Source organism: Oryx dammah, unplaced genomic scaffold, assembly GCF_014754425.2.
Source record: "Oryx dammah isolate SB20612 unplaced genomic scaffold, SCBI_Odam_1.1 HiC_scaffold_5, whole genome shotgun sequence".
Classification (NCBI taxonomy): domain Eukaryota; kingdom Metazoa; phylum Chordata; class Mammalia; order Artiodactyla; family Bovidae; genus Oryx; species Oryx dammah.
In genome coordinates, this window is record NW_024070189.1 from 55,913,312 (window position 1) to 55,925,472 (window position 12,161).

Genomic DNA, 12,161 nt, shown 5'->3' on the forward strand with positions numbered 1-12,161 from the left:
AAGTTGTATCTTCCTTGGACTGGCAGATGGTCAGAAGAGAGAGAACCTTCAAAGCCCCCTTGCAGTCAATCACGTCCTTTTGGCTTCTGTGACATTCACCCTTTATTCTAAAACTCCTGCCCCTAACACTGCCTTACTTGCCTAAGCCATGTCCTACCTCTGACCCTATGGTACCACACTGTAAGATATTTACTCTTTAGCCATCCACTTCCTTATGGCTCTGCAATCTAACCCCCTGATCACTCCCCAGCCAGATCCTTCTGGGTTGCCTCTAGCTCCAACTATTTGATGCTGAGCTTCCAGTTAGTTTTTTGACTAATAGATCTGTAAGGACTACAGAGTAGTCTACATATACAAATCTGAGTCTATGTTCCAAGCAGTCACATTAGTGCTTGGAGAATATTACCAAGTCAGAGGGGAGAAACCTTGAGTTCCCTTCAAGACCACACTCCTGACTGGGTATGTAGAGTCAGGCAATATTTGGCTCTGTTTCTTGGTTAATGCAGCTGTACAATGGGGAGCATGAAAAATGCCTTGCACAGCTTGGGGAGCTGTCATGAGGATCAAGTGGGATCATCTGCAAGAATGTGTTTTGTAAACTTCAGAACATTGCTCAAAGAAAAGAACTTTCTGTTTCTTCCCATCTTTAAAAACTTGGAACCATGTGCTGAAGAAAACACTTTGGATGATTTAGACAAATGGCATGGGCGCTACTGTAGGAGCAAAACATCAGAGACATGGAATGTCTTTCTTGTTCCACATTCCTTACAGATACACCATATTGGAATCAACTTATGTTTTGGGCAATCAATTCATGTATCAAGAAATATCATATCTGGGTTAATCCTCATTGGATCTTTCTGAAATGAGCCAGAGGTATACCATATCCCTAAGAAGAAAGACTAGGCTCACTTACATGGTAGTTTAGAGGTCAACATTTGAACTCAGGTCTCTTTAGGCAAAATGGGGGGTGGGGTGTTATGATAAAAAATGCTCTTCCTTTGCACTATTCATGTATATAAAAATAAGCTTATGAAATGATGTTAGAGTAATAGTCACATTAGTTACACAAATACATAAACATACAAACACACACATACACACCAATAATACCTAGCATCTTGGCAAATTCTCAAGGCCATATTGAAGCCTCTCAGAATTCTGAATCAAAAAAACCCATGAAGCTTATGGGATATCCTTGAACTCTAATTAAATTTTGAAAAAAAAAAATAGATTATTAAGTTGATTCCTGAGGTTTAGAACGAGTCATATTTCAAAAGCTTGAGTTCCAAAGAGAAACAACAAAGAAAGAGAAATCAACAGTTACACTGAGCCAAGATGTGGGAGGACTAATAGGGCCTGCAAATGGGAATTTGCTACCAGGAAGAAAAACAACTCCAAAATTACATAATTAGGGGATCATTGAGAGAATGGATATGCCATTTATCAGTATGAATCAGTTCATAAGTAAGTAAAATTTTCCTTTGCAAAAAAATCCTCGCATCAAGACTCCTGAAACAGTATGAGGAGCCCAAGACTACCTCCACTCCACAGGGAGTAAGGATGACACTTCACTGGGGCTCAAAGGATATATGTTCTGCTTCATGAGAGGAGAGATGAAGAGTTTTATTAACTCTGATTTGAGGCTAAGTATGTAGGATATAATTATCTGAATTCATAGGAAATAGAAGAGAATAACTATAGCTCATATTTCTTTGTGATTATATTTACTTGTCCATGCTGCTACTGCTGCTGCTAAGTCACTTCAGTCGTGTCCGACTCTGTGCGACCCCATAGACGGCAGCCCACTAGGCTCCTCCATCCCTGGGATTCTCCAGGCAAGAACACTGGAGTGAGTTGCCATTTCCTTCTTCAATGCATGAAAGTGAGAAGTGAAAGTGAAGTTGCTCAGTCATGTCCAACTCTTCGCAAACCCATGGACTACAGCCTACCAGGCTCCTCCGCCCATGGGATTTTCCAGGCAAGAGTACTGGAGTGGCGTGCCACTGCCTTCTCCGACTTGTCCATGAGAGGGGTATAATTCTATGAATTAAAATAATGCCTTGCTAAAAGAATATTAGCTTTTCTAAAATATTATGAGGACATTTACCATTCATCAGAAAACAGAGTACCTGAAATGAAACATTTTTTAATTTTCACTTATTCAATAAATATTTAGAGTTCCTCCTGAGTACCTAACCCAGCCCCCAGACAGCAGACTCTGACACTAATTCATTGGTAGTTTAATCAGATGAATATTAGAGTACTGACTGATTCATATGTCTGCCTTTCAAGTAGACTACAAGCAACCTAAGATTGGGCATGGGACAGACAACATTTTGAAATCACAACTGAAAAAAGTCACAGAAAGATGCTTTGCTTTATAAAGTATTTTATCAGAATCCTAATGCTCATAAAAAAGCTTTGTTTCTAAAAAATGGATTTAGGTAAAAGTTTTAAGAACCTAGCTCCCACTACAGTATTATAGACTGGGTCTTTCCCATGAGCTAACGAGGAAGACTGCAGCATGTGGAACAATGATGACTTTGGGTTTTGAAAGATTTTTTATTTTTTAAAAATTTTATTTTGGGGTATAGCTGATTTACAACATTGTTAGTTTCAGGTGTATGACAAAGTGATTCAGTTATACATATATCTATTCTTTTTTTCAGATTCTTTTCCCATATAGGTTATTACAGAGTACTGAGTAGAGTTCCCTGTACTATACAGTAGGTCTTTGTTGATCTATTTTATGTATGGCACTGTGTGTTAATCCCAAACTCCCATAAACCCATAAGAGAACGAGGGTATGGATACATAACGAGGACTCAACCTTCCTCGGACTAGCAGTTAATAGAATAAAACAGGTGGCTCTATCCTAACTAAGCCTGAGGAGGGATTCATTTACTGGAGGACATAAATTCTTTCTTAAAATAATAAATTCTTTTTGAGATTATATTTTGACTTATATTTAGGTATCTAGGACCTGTCACATGTGGTGGACTTATAATAAAACAACAACAAAAGCAAAAAATCAGGGAAAGGGATTCTTTGTCCAAGAAGAAAATGCCAAAACCTTAATCATAATATTTCACAGGTTTGCAGCCAAGATAGACAAATATGCATCCCAAGAGGCAGACTCTTTACTGACATCCCCCATGGGTCACAAGATATGGAGACCTGGAGAACCTGGCACTCTCTGACTACAGGAACACTACAATTTTCTCTGACAGGAGACCTCACATAATAAGCCTGAGAGCTTCTAAGAGAACAGACGTCTAAGCTGAAATGCTGACAATCCATTCTGAGGATGAGTAGGAAGGTGATTATTGCAGAGACTGAGTGAGGAGTAAAATCGACAGCAAATCAAATGTTTAGCGGTTAAGGAAAACTATACCACAGCAAATTCTAATTTGCAGCTTCAATGAATTAAGAAGAAAAAGAGCAAATGATTCAGTAATATCCCTCAAAACAGGAGGACTTCTGTCAAGTCAGCAAATGGACACTTGCTTCTGACAGAAAAACATGAGAACAAGCAGCCTAAACGATTAAAAATAAAAAAATTAACAAAATCATTCAAGTACCAGAGCTGGACTTCTTTGAGTCACTTATGAGTCAAACGAGCTCTGGCATCTACATCAGAAGGTATAAGAAGGACTGATGGCAATTATATTGCTGGAAAAAAAAAATTACAGGCTAGGGGGCTGAAAAAAGGAAAACAGCAACCAGTTATGAGTCAAATCAACAAGATCAAATGACCAAAACAGAAAGAATCCCCACAACGCAGGAATTTTCCTGACCTGGTTAAAGGCAGTGAGAACGCTTGCTTATTTGTCAACAAGAATCTCTTTTCTTATTACTCACAGGAAAGAAGGAAGAGCCCAGAGACAAAGAAATGGTAAAATAAAAGCTCAAACAATTGCAAATGTGCACAGGTAACGTGTTGGATGCTTTCATTAACACGTGCTCCCTAAGAAGTGACAAACTGGGTGTGGGTCTGTGCCTTAAAATGCACGCTGCTCAAGGGCAGGGCCAGGTCTGTCCACAAAGACTACATCAAGCAGCCATGACAACGGCAAGTGAGGTCAAGGTCAGTTCACACACTCCTGGTGCCCAGGCCCCGTACAGTAGAGACTAAGGCTCTACAACGGTCATGACATAAATAATAAACATAAATAAGGCAACCCTAACTACCAGGACGTGTTCTGCTAGCACACAAGGAGGCAGCTTTGTGTGACTTAATTTTCCAGGTGCTTCAGGCAGGGACCACTATTGTCCTTGAAACCAAAGTACTGGTTACAGTGGGCAGAGTCTCTGTTTTCTGTACAAATCAGGAGTGGAAAAACATGAGTATGCAAGCAAATCACTGCAACTAAAAAAAGCAAGCCACAGAATAATTTTGGTGATATTGTACTTCTTTTGGGGGTTGCCATGGAAATTTTGGAGCTAAGCTCCTTCACTTTCCATATTTATCAAGTGACTCCCGCTTGCTCTGATGACAAGCGCACCACATACAAGAGGCAGGGTCTCTTTTGATCACAGAACCCAGAGGTGAGACAAGGAACGCACACGCAGAGCCCAGCCAAATTCGCCTGGCTTGGCAGGCCTGAACATGTCTGGCCCACTGAATACTCAGAGCTGAAGGGTAAACAGGAAACACAGACCTCTGATAACACTTTGAGGGAGCTTTCCACCATGCACAACAGTATGTCATCATACAGGCTGGTATTTTAGCTTTCCATGAGGTCTTGGACTAGCTGTCAAAAAGAAGAGCTAAGACAACTGATCTGTAACAGCAGCTCACGATGCCTCACAGAGCCCAAAGGAGAGAACTGTCTCTGCACATGATCAAACAGGGAAAAAAGGGAGTCACCAGATGGAGGCTCTGCAAAGACCCAGGGCGTTACACCAAAAATACTAAGGCAGAAGCAAACGCCCAGAGGCTTTCCTGGGCTGTGTTGGAGCGAGAGGTGTACTTTCTCCCACTTGTTAAAGTTTTGCAATGAAGCCTGTAATGTATCATCTTGACAAGATAGGATGATAATAGCAAGGCAGCTTAATGAATTTTGCAATAAAAAATGATGAGTGCACAGCAATTTTGGAGTCTGCCATCTCTGAGAAACACCCAAATACACAGAAAGCTTGGAATCAAGACTTTCTGAAGCAGTTTTTCTCCCCTGTAGCTTTTGCTCCTGATAAGGGTGGCATGCCAAGCCCCACTAAAATCTGAGCTGGTTTGATTACAAGTTTGCTGACCCAGTGATATCCCTATGATAAAAATAATCTTAGGAAACAGTTTGGGCAACATGTTTGAGCACATGAAAACAATTTGGACAATGTTTGAAAAAATAATCTTAAAACATAGTTTGGGCAATGTTGTATTAAACAGGGAGGTGACAAGTGAAAAATGTCAATGTTGCTTGGACCACAGACACAGGACATGTGATTACAACTTCTGACAAGTTGTCTTCAGCAAAAGCACCACCGATCTTGGTTCCCTATAGACTGGCTGACATACTCTCCCCATGGTGCCATAATAACCCTCTGCTTTCCAAAGGGAAAGAATGCCAGTGAAAATGGGTTTCATGAGAGAATGGGGAAGTCATTGTGGCTGGTCCCAGATCGAAGAGATTCACAGGACTGACATGCCGTGGTACAACAGGGAAGCCTGCTCCTGAAACAACATTTCAAAAGCCACCCTTTAGGAATGCGCCTCTAATTAATGGCTGAACAGGGACTTGAATGGTCAGAGTTAAAGAGACACTTTGCTACTCACAACATAGCCTTCTTTCCTCCCTGAGAACTTACTTTTGAGGAGGGACACTCCCTCTAATCTATGGTTCCCCGATAACTGAGAAAGCCAACACACAGACTGCTGATGTATTGCTGACAATACAGTTTCTTCTTTCCCACTACTTATGGGAAAAGAAGAAACTGATACAGTTACTTATTTTTATACTATAACTCATTGCAAAATGGGCTGAGAGAGTAAAATGAAATGTATGATTAGAGTGTTTTTAACAACTTAAAAATTAGTTAATACATAATAAATATGCATTTCTCTTTAGTTTAAAAGTACAGAATGGCATACAAATACTCCAGATATATTCTGGTGCATAAAAGTCCAGTTGTTTTTCTATACACAGAAATAGGTACTTATATAAATTTTTTTTTTCTTTTAACAAAGTAGGATAACATAATGCCTAATGCTATGATACCTTTTTTGCTCATATAGTGATAATGCCAGAGATGGCAGCCTGGAATATGTTCTTTTTTAATTTTTTTCCTGCCATTAGCTTTCCACAGCATCACTTTCTAAGGGCCACATCAACTATGCAGGTCTCAGTCACACATGGTAACCACACACAGTTAAGACAAGAGCCACATTACACTTTACAGTCTGCGTGACAACAGGAATTCCTGTGGATAAACATGCTGTCTGCCAAAACAAACAGGTATGTCCAGAGCGCCCAGGATCTGCAGAGGCTACCTGAGAAAAGACACATGCCGCAGGTTCGACAGCTCCAAGAGAGGCATTACGTAAACCTCAGAATGGTACAGAGTCCCAGTTATTTTTCAGCAAGGGAGACACACGTCCGAAGCACATGAGCTGAACTCTCAACCTCTCCCTGGGCCTGTCTGGGAGAGGGTCCAGGATGAATTAACAACTAAGAGAATTAATCAAAGCTATCATCTCAGCAGCTATTTAATAAGATCCACGTAAAACAAAGCCCAAGAATCCATTCCCAGACCAACCAAGGCTGCACAACCCACCCCTGGCTGCTGATGCACTGGCACTCTAGCATAACGGGCTCTCTCTGGGCCAGGGCGACTCTGCATTACTCTCACGTATGGGCCTCTCCTTCAGAATCTGCAGGCTCCAGAGAGGGGCTATTTTCTTAGTCAGACATAAAGTAGGACTCCTGATGGTAATCATCATAATCGGAGCTAACATTTATTAGGTGCTTACTATGTACTAGGCTTGCTGTCAAGTATCTTACATGCACTGGCTCACTTAAGCATGGCAATTTCCCTCCAAGGAAGTTATTATTAGTGATCGATTTTACAGATGAGCAAATGGAGGTTCATAAATGAAAAGTAATGAGCTCCAGGTTGCAGAGCTGGTAGCAGGTAGAGATGGCATTGAAGAAAAGTGTGGCAACTGCAGAGCCCCTGCTTTCAATCACCACCAGGCTGCCCCAAACCCTGAAAGAAAATCTAAGAGACACTCTGCTAATGACAGAAGACAGGCAATCTTGACCATCCCTCCCTTCCTCAAGCCAGTGCTTCTCTAATCCTTGCTGGCATTAGCATCACCAGGGCACTTTTGAAATGACAGAGGCCTGAGCTCCAGCCATTACCTGATTCAAAATGTACTGGGGAGGAGACCAGGAGTCTGTATTTTCAACAAGCTCCTCACATGATCTTAATGTATACCCAAGCTGAAGAACCACACTTCCAAGAAACATATTTGAGGACCTGGGACAGCTATACTTTGGAGACACTGTGGCTGTGGTTTCAGACCACTGCAATAAAGCCAATATCGCAACAAAGCAAGTCACATGAATATTTTGGTTTCTCAGTGCATATAAAAGTTACGTTCATACTACACTGTTGTCTATTAAGTATATAATAACACTATGTCTTAAACAACAATGTACATACCTCAATTAAAAAAAAAACTTTATTGCTAAAAAATGCTAATCATTATCTGACACCACGGGGTTGCCACAAAACTTTAATCTGTGGAAATGTAGAATCTTTGAAGCACAGTAAAGTGAAGTGCAATAAAAAGAGGCATGTCTTTGTAGGTAATAAAAAGCTGGGACAAAATGATAAATGTTACCTTGCAATCTCTTGGAAGAAATCTTAAAAAGTATAAGACCTGTGTGCTTGGTTCCCTCTAATCCTCTGGCTCTACCTTCTACAGTTGTGTGAAAAAAGTACAGCTTGTGTGTCAGTACCTTTCACCTAGACACACCAGTCTAGTCTCTGCTGTATGATGTAACTGCATGGAAACTTGGAGATTAAACAGTAATCTCCTTTGCTACCATTCATCTGGCAGCACAGATGTAAAACCTCCTTTCATCTCCTCTGAGGTGATCACAAAGTGATTGCCTCAGCCCAGCATATTAAGCGACTGCTAAATGTACACAGCTCGCTGCAGAGTTGCCGTGAGATGGGGGTGGGAGAGGGGAGTGGCCGTGGTGTGGCTGCTGCCTGCCACTGTGCATAGTGAGGAACCCATTCAAAATGGTCCAGCTGCCTCCATGGCAATGCTGGGCACCGGACAGATAGGTTTTCTTGCTTCTTTAACTCAGTCTAGAAAGGTTTTCACTTGTGTGGCTTGAGAAGTGACAGAGGCACCCTTCTGGAGACAACATGGTATGGGGAAGGGACGTGGCCTGGGTCCAGATTCCTCTTCTGCCGATGCCCTAGAGCCCCAGTTTACTTGTTTGTAAAATGTGGATGATGAGAACCTACCTCACGGGGGGATGAGCAATTATAAAGATCAAATGAAGTAACACTGGGAAAAGAAAAAAGCCACCTGGAGAAGACTCCAGTAACTACTCTCAGATTAAAGCAGAGGAATCTTACAGAGGTGCCCAGACATACAATTGGTCTACCCTCATGGAAGGAAAAACTCCTTCTGGAAAATAAGACACGTATCTGTGAACATCAACAGGTCAGATACTTTCATGACAATCTGAGACCAGACTGTTTGGAACAGATTCACATCTAAGAGGAAAAAACAGGCTCCAACTTCTGCACAGGCTGGGGACACTGCGGTGAGGTGAGGGGAAAACATGTGCCAATGGAATGCACCTACTCTGTGAATTTTGGGCTCATCAAGCATGTCAACTGGGGGCTGGAGAGAAGGCTGACCCAAAACCACAGGAAATATTAAACTGCAAGTGTGCCAATGAGACTGAGAGAACACATAACTCAACAAGAGCAGGCACACAGACATAAGAGAAATGAAGCTCTGGCAACATCATATGAAGTTGGAAGGCACAAGGGAGGCACATGGAGGTACCATGTTGGGTATGTTTGTGTGTCCTCATAGACGTCATCCCTGTTACAAGAATCTGAAGAAAGGAAAGGTCACGTCAAACCTGGAGAGGTGTCACAATGCACCCAAAGTTTTCAACATGAAACTGACAGATGATTGGTGAGGGTCCATAATGATATAAAAACCAACCTGATTCCAGTCGACTGGACAGAAGAATCTTGAGTTTGTGTATGTTAAGAGGAAGGATCTCAGTCAAAAATTTAGAGCAAGATCTGTGGACTCCAAACTGTGGTACATGTTCCACAGTTGGGACATATGACAATTCTAAGGTTTGATGTGGATGAACATTCGTTAGCTTAACAGTTACTTATGTTTTAATATTTTAAAATACATGTATTTAACAGACTGGTTCCAAATAGGGAAAGTACACCAAGGCTGTATATTGTCAACCTGCTTATTTAACTTATTTGCAGAATACATCATGAGAAATGCTGGGCTGGATGAAGCACAAGCTGGAATCAAGATTGCGGGGAGAATTATCAATACCTCAGATATGCCGATGACACCACCTTTATGGCAGAAAGAGAAGAAGAACTAAAGTGCCTCTTGATGAAAGTGGAAGAGGAAAGTGAAAAAGGTGCCTTAAAACTCAACATTCAGAAAACTAAGATCAAGGCATCAAGTCCCATTACTTCATGGCAAATAGATGGGGAAACAATGGAAACAGTGAGAGACTTGATGCTTGCTCCTTAGAAGAAAAGTTATGCCCAACCTACACAGCATATTAAAAAGCAGAGACATTACTTTGCCAACAAAGGTCCATCTAGTCAAAGCTATGGTTTTTCCAGTAGTCATGTTGGATGTGAGAGCTGGACCATAAAGAAAGCCGAGCACTGAAGAATGGATGTTTTTGAATTGTGGTGTTGGAGAAGACTCTTGAGAGTCCCTGGGACAGCAAGGAGATCCAACCAGTCCATCCTAAAGGAAATCAGTCCTGAGTATTCATTAGAAGGATTGAAGCTGAAGCTGAAACTCCAATACTTTGCCAACCTGATGTGAAGAACTGACTCATTGGAAAAGACCCTGATGCTGGGAAAGATTGAAAGTGGGAGGAGAAGGGGACGATAGAGGATGAGATGGCTGGATGGCATCAATGACTCAATGGACATGAGTTTTGAGTAAACTCCAGGAGTTGGTGATGGACAGGGAGGCCTGGCATGCTGCAGTCCATGGGGTCACAAAGAGCTGGACACGACTGAGTGACTGAACTGAACTGAATGTTTTCATGTATATTAGAGAGTAATACAGTAAGATTACAAAACTGATATTTTAGAAATTTTATTGAATAGGATGAGGCAATGTAAAGAAGTGAGGTTCTTAAAAACTGACTTAAGAAATGTATCAAACAAACAACTGTGGAAAAGTTATATGGTTGTGGCCCAAAGACTAGATGAAGGCTTATGTAAATGATGCAAGTTTGGGAAGTACTAAGCTAGGCATGGATAGAGGCCTTAAACTGAAAAACATCACTGTACAGAAATATAAGGTTTTTTTTTCACAGATTACCTGCAGAGTCTTCACCAGTATTTTGATCCCAAAGAGTAAACCCAGTGATGTGCTTTGATAGTCTTCCATCTTTGTCCACAGATCAGATATAAGGGAGGGTTTGGTGTGCGGCAATAGTACCGTCACCTGCTCATGAGACAGTGGTGAGCGGCTGCACTGCAACCTAGGAGGAGTGAGTGCTGGCAGAACCTTACACCTCCTGGCCAGTCTTCCTCACCCACTTCTCCTATGGTGCTTTCCAGGCCAGCCTGAGTATTGTTCTAATTTCCTGGGGAGCTGGGGGTTCCAAAACAAACTCTAAAAAGTATATTATACATACACCCCTATATACTTTTCAACAACAATGTTTCTCCCAAGGCAAGGAGGAAAGCTGAGCATCCCGCAAGTATCCTCACACAAGAGCAGTCAGCCCTGTTTCCAGGGAGGGTTTCCTCCTGCTCCCAGGGTAGATCTACTGCTTCACTGTCTTCCCGTCTCGCATCCTCCTGTCCACCGTGTTCAGACAGGGACAGCTTGATCTGCAGCTTAGGCACGTCTGCCTTCACACATTCTTAACTTTCACTCGGCACCTCGTGTGACAGAATTAATCTTGAGAAGAGATCTAATTGATTTTCTCCTAATCACCACCTTCTTTCTTACATGCTCTTAGAATATGCTTTAAGACCTGATCCATAGCTGCCTCTGTTTCCATCTAAGCATCAACTTGGCACTTTTTCAAGCTTAGAGGAATTTACTAATATCATCTGATCTGTCCTGAGCCGCAAATGTACACTGCTTAGCACAAAACCTTAGGTGACCGTGGCTGTCCTGGAAACATGAGAAGCTTCTCACTCCACAGCCAGATGCTGTGTTCGTGGCAGATGAGGGTGAGGCCAGGCCTGTTCCAAGTATTCTCTGGTAAAGACCACAGTGAGAATGACCCTAGCCAGATACTTAAGGGGAACACAGGCTACTGTTCGAAGGGAAGCCAACTGCAGTACGGGGTCAAAGCCCTGAAACTGTGCCAATCTGCTGACCCAGGGATTCTTCCAGGAATTTATCTTAAGGAAATAATCATGAATATGAACAGATTCAGCTACAAGGATGATATAGTGGCTTTATTCATAAAAGCAAGGTATCTGAAACAACCCAAGTGGATGCACCAAGGTGTGGCCACATTATGGGATACAGCAATCTCTTTAGAAGCTGTGATCCTCCAAGGTGGGGAAGATTTGTTCTCAGGAATACTGATAGGAAGGCCATTACTTCTGGAAGGCAAAGGGATAGAAAACATTTTCTGTAACAAAGAGAAAGATGCCAATCAGGATATGAAATGTCTTCCCTCCTCAAAGCCAAGAGGATCATTTCCTCTGATTTGTGATTTTACTGTAACTCATAGATAATATGGTTATTATCACATAATACATAACAGACATATCATATTTGTATAAATATATAAAAATAATACAGACTACATATTAATATATTAAATAAAAATATATAATAATTATATAATAATCATAGCACTTTCATACCTGCAGCATTTATAGAGCACCATCTGAAGTGCTTTAATCCTCACCACAAACTTGTGAGGTAGAAAACC

At 41.5% G+C, this 12,161-nt stretch overlaps 1 protein-coding gene across 4 annotated transcripts in view; it reads right to left on the reverse strand.

Annotated features, from left to right (window-relative positions):
- The window catches only part of ARHGAP26 (Rho GTPase activating protein 26), a 479,720-nt gene that overhangs the window by 78,925 nt on the left and 388,634 nt on the right, over positions 1-12,161 (reverse strand). The window lies entirely within an intron of this gene.